A 5,397-nucleotide genomic window follows, 5' to 3' on the forward strand; every position below is an offset into this window, starting at 1 on the left:
AAACTGTGTTTCTCATCGACTGTACCTTACCACTGTTGCTAGCCGAGGTCGTCATACTGGAGTACATTGTTCGAGTGCCTGCGAGAAGTCAGGGTTTGGTAGAAAAAGATCGGTCCAGTAATTCATGTTGGGCTATTTGCATACCACACTCCTGTTTTCAATTCAGAGGATCTCGATGTAACTGATGAAGACTTTCAGAGCTCCATTGCCGATTATTCTGACAGTCCTTGTGGTTAGATGATAGTAAGCTATAGGATCAACTGTCCATCATGCACGGACTGCAGTAGCTAGTTGCAGTTCTCACGTCGATTTACATGAATTGCTCAGTCGATGTACTAACGTTACTTTGTAACGTTCTGCCTGAGTTTGTGCATAGCAGATGCTACAGGCACAGTAAACAGAGGCTCTATTAACGGCGCAACGGTTTTCTCGGACTTCTTTCCAAGGCACTCCTGACCCATTTAGTTTGTTATCCGTTAAAACACTTGGTTTTCTAGTCCGTTTTATGTCATATACGGATACAATTTCTTGAGATTTCTCTGGTAATCTGTGAAGACCAGCCGACATTCCACATACGGTATGGCTCTGCTGTAGCATAGTTCAACACAAGATATGTTGACCCATCGAGTACCGACCGAACGGAAAATACGCACAACGACAAAGTAAAAACGTACTCAGTAGCATCGTAAACGACACACACATTAACACACACACACACACACACACACACACACACTGGCGCGCAGTCGCAACGTTTTAAAGTTTACATATTTTTGCACGTACCCTATGTGCGTGCTATTAAATTCTCAGGACCTGCTTGAACACGCGGCTTTCTACGTTTTATGGCAGCACACATGCTTAGTAAAAACTGGCCCAGCCTCGCACAGGTAACAATTTAACAGAGACATTAGTTTCAAGTGCGTTAGAGTAGTAAAGATGTAAGTTACAGAAGCTGTGTAGAGTATATTGGCAAAGCAAAATATGTTTTTGCTACAGCGTTGACATTAACTTAAAGGTCGAAAACAAGAGTAAAATTATGTAAAATAAATACGAATATGTTATTATATTGAATGGCTAAGATTATAGAAGCAAATATTATATGTAAATAATGAAAGTCCATTAAACAGAACCGACAGTGCACATGAACATTAGATAAACGACACTGTGTACAGTACGGGATCACAATTAAATTTGTTTTTGCTTTTTCAATTGCCGTTAGAGTGATGAATCTGGCGGCGGATATGTACAAGGAATCTAAAGTTAAATTCTGTATTATTAATAATACATGGTGTATTATTGTGATAAGCCTGTAAAGTAAGATATATTTTTGATACAATGACAAAAATAAGTTTCCAGTTACGATTCTGTTTGTCGTGTATCCAAAGAAACATGCAGGCTATTTGTAATATTCATCCTCAAATCCACAAATATCAATGCCGGAACCGGTTCAAATCCTTGTCCATCGATCCAGATTTAGGTTTTCCATGATTTCCGTAAATCGCCTAAGGCAAATGCCTTGACGGTTTCCTTTTAAAGGAAACATCCTAGTTCATTACCCAATCTTAGGTTATCCTCTAATAGCCTCGACGACTAGATTCTTGTGAGTCTTCTGTAAGACAGAGGTAATTAAGTAGCATACGACATCCTACGGCGAACAGGAAGCGACAGTATTGCACACTCAGGCTGTACGTTATTTGGTTGCAAGTTAAACGATTAATTTCGTATCTCAAGCGTCGTTTTGTTGTTAATTCACAGTCTGACATGTATTAGGCTGTGGTTAACAGTTTACTTGTTCCGTATTCGTATTATGAAGACGGCGCCTCGATGGTAGCGCGCTGAGTGGTGGACAGAGAGAACTACAGAAGCGCGTGTAATCAGCTGTTGCGAGGTATTACACACATTCTACACAACATGCGCATTTTTCGCAAATCGCATAAGACTACATGTAAACTGTTCTGATCGCAACCCGAAATGTAAATAATGAAACTGGTGCAGCATTAATCTTTCTAAAATGGGGCCAAGAAGTCTAAAATTTGCAGCGGAAGCAATGCTATTTCTTTAAAAAAGTTTTGTATTAGGCACGAATGCACAAAGAGTAGAAGGACAAACCAAGATAAAAAAAAAAAAGAATGTTTCCGCCCGGGATCGAACCGGGGACCTTCCGCGTGTTAGGCGGATGTGATAACCACTACACCACGGAAACATCTGCGTAATCGAAGCTTTGTAATGAGTTTATTACTGACGCTAATACCAGCATTGCTTGTGCAAACAATAATTTCATTGATAATTACTTTGTGATTCATGTTTAGACTCAGTTCTAACTTTCTTTTCCTGAGTTTGACAGTATATTATTATGGAGGAAAATTATAATGAATTTCCTGCAACATACGTGTATATTATGAAACTAAAATGGTATGGATGTAATTCGTACAAACTAACAAGGCATCGAAACTGGCAATGTGGTTTGTACAAATGTAAGCAGCTACAGAACCCCGCCCTAATCTTATTATGTAACAGCCGAACAAGACGGTGCAACGTATTTTCTGTGTCTAATCTGCAGCTACGTAGAAATCCCTACAATTGAAATTTGTGTGTTGTATCGCGTTTAAAATAAAAACTAGCTAAGCTGTGTTATCTGTATTGTATCTGTAAATACATGTGAGTCCTTAGAATTGAAATTTGTGTTGAACTACGATTGTGATAATGAGGTTGGGTTTAAGTTATACATGTAGCAGGGACTGTTATAGTGCACGCTTTTCATCTCTACTGCTTAAATTTCTGGCATAGGAACGCAAATGATTCAGATATAATCAAAGGTAAATGCAAAATTGATGGTACGCTTTTCGTAGATTATATTAATCGATCGGGACTGTAACTGATTGCAATAATGATTAATATCCATTTGTAATTAATAAAATATAACATTAAGAAAGCTATATTCATATTGTATCGTACTCACACAGGTGTTTAATTTTTATCTAGAATGAGAAATGAGGAAACAGTAATGAAAGTGCAAGGAGAACATATAACAGTGCTACGTTTAGCTGTCGTAAAACGATGAAAACGATAAATAGTTGAAGAGAAGCAGGATTTTGGGATAACAGATCTATCTATCTATATCCGAATCCCGCTCCAGCTACTGCCGGGTCTGGGTGCTGACGAGTCCTCTCCATTTGGCTCGGTCCTCCCACCACTTCTCTTCCTCCACTTGCTGCCAGGTCACACCTCTCCTTTCAACAGATATTCTCACTCCCATTTGCCACCGTGTTCTTGGGCGCCCTCTAGGTCGTTTCCCATCCATCTTTAGTTCTTCCATAATTTTGGGGAGTCTCTGCCCATGCATCCTCTTAACATGCCCATACCATCTTAATCTCTTTCTTTCAATTTCTTCTCTCATACTTTCTTGTTTGAGGTCCTTTCTAATCTCTACATTCCTTACTCTGTCCATTCTTGTTTTTCCCTTTACTGCTCTGAGAAATTTCATTTCCCCTGCTTGCAGTCTGCTCCAGTCCCTTTCTTTCATTGTCCATGTTTCTCCACCATAGGTGACAATAGGGAAGTAATAATTCTTATACATCAGGAGTTTTGCTCTTTCTGGAACTTCATTATTCCAAATCAGATGTTTTATTGTTTGGTAGAAATTGCCTCCCTTCTGTAACCTCCTATTAATTTCGTTAGTTATTCTTCCATCCCTAGATATTTCACTTCCTAAATAAGTGAAACTTTCTACCACTTTGAGGGGTTCTCCATTCAAGGTAATATTTCCATTGATTCCTTTCTCTCTTCCAAATACCATTACTTCACTCTTATCTTTATTTATTCTTAATCCATACCTTTTCATTATTTCCTTCCACGCATCAAGCTGTAACTGTACATCTACCTCTTTATCACCCCATATTACCATATCATCTGCAAAAATCATCTTTTTGTCTTTTTCTTTTACTATATCTTTAACTGCCCTATTCATTCCCTCCATCACAACATTGAAAAGCGCAGGAGATAGAATACTTCCTTGCTTAAGTCCTTGTCTTATTTCGAAGTATTCAGAGTTCCCCAATGGTGTTCTAATTCTACAATTGTGGCCTCTGTACATTGTCTTTATAACATTAATGTATCCATCTTCTATATCTATCTTCTTCAGTTCTTCCCAGAGTCTTTCCCTGTCTACTGAGTCATATGCCTTTTCTATGTCAATAAAAACCATTATCACCCTTTTGTTATACTCCCAACTTTTTTCCATCAGTTGACGGATAGAAAATATCAGGTCGATTGTGCTCCTTCCTTTCCTAAACCCATGCTGTTCTTCACTCAGCTCCTTTTCTATCTTTTCACTTATTCGATTTAGTAAAATTCTTTCAAAAATCTTGGCTGTATGACTCATGAGGGTTATTCCTCTGTAGTTTTTACAAAGTCTTTTATTGCCTTTCTTGAAGATGGGAACAATGTCTCCTGTTCTCCAGTCGCCAGGTATTTTACTATTTCTCCACACGCTTGATAGTACTCTATACAGCCACTGCATTCCCACTGGACCTGCTGCTCTTATCATGTCCACTGATACTTCATCAGGTCCTGGGGCTTTCCCCCCATTCATCTTCTTCACAGCTTTTTCCATTTCTTCCTGTGTAATTTGTCCTAATTCTGCTTCCCAACTTCTCTCAATTTCTCCATTATTTGTTGTTTCCTCATGTACCTGGTCCTCAGCGTTTAACAGTTTCTTAAAATGTTCTTTCCAGAGATCTTTTATATTCCCTGGATCTTCAATAATGGTACCGTCCTCTGTTTCCATCTTTACTGGTACTTCAGAAGCCTTCCTTTTATTTTTCATCATTTTATAGAACATTTTCTTATTGCTCTTCACATCTTCTTCAAGTTTTTTTGTAAACTCTTCCCATGCCTTTTTCTTTGCTGTTTCCACTATTTCTTTGCACTTCTTCTTTTCCTCTATATATCTTTTATGGTCTTCGTCATTTTTAGTTTTCCACCATTTTCTCCATGCTCCATTTTTTCTTCTAACTGCTTGGATTGTGGTATCATCCCACCAACTTGTCTGTCTTATTTTTTCCTTTCCAGATGTTCTGCCACATACTTTTTGTGCTGCTTCGACTAAAGTGTCTTTGAATAAACTCCATTCTTTTTCTACATCGCAGAAAACTTCTTTTGGAAATTTTTGTGTTATTAATTCTCTGTACTTCTCAGCACATTCACTCTCCTTCAATTTCCAATCCCGTATCCTTGTCACTTTCTTCTGTTTTCTATTTTTCACACACTGATTCATTTTCCATTGTCCCACCAGTAATCTATGGTCTCCATCAGCACTCACACTTGGAATTACCTTCACATTTGTTACTTTCTCTCCCCATTCCCTATCTACTAGAATATAATCAATTACACTCTTCG

The 5,397-nt window shown here is 38.3% G+C and overlaps 1 non-coding gene across 1 annotated transcript; it reads right to left on the reverse strand.

Annotated features, from left to right (window-relative positions):
- Window positions 1-2,130: 2,130 nt before the first annotated feature.
- On the reverse strand, window positions 2,131-2,203 carry Trnav-aac (transfer RNA valine (anticodon AAC)). The gene has a single exon. It is a non-coding gene; the product is annotated as a tRNA-Val (tRNA).
- Window positions 2,204-5,397: the final 3,194 nt, after the last annotated feature.

This window comes from Schistocerca cancellata, chromosome 2, assembly GCF_023864275.1.
Source record: "Schistocerca cancellata isolate TAMUIC-IGC-003103 chromosome 2, iqSchCanc2.1, whole genome shotgun sequence".
NCBI classification, from domain to species: Eukaryota; Metazoa; Arthropoda; class Insecta; order Orthoptera; family Acrididae; genus Schistocerca; species Schistocerca cancellata.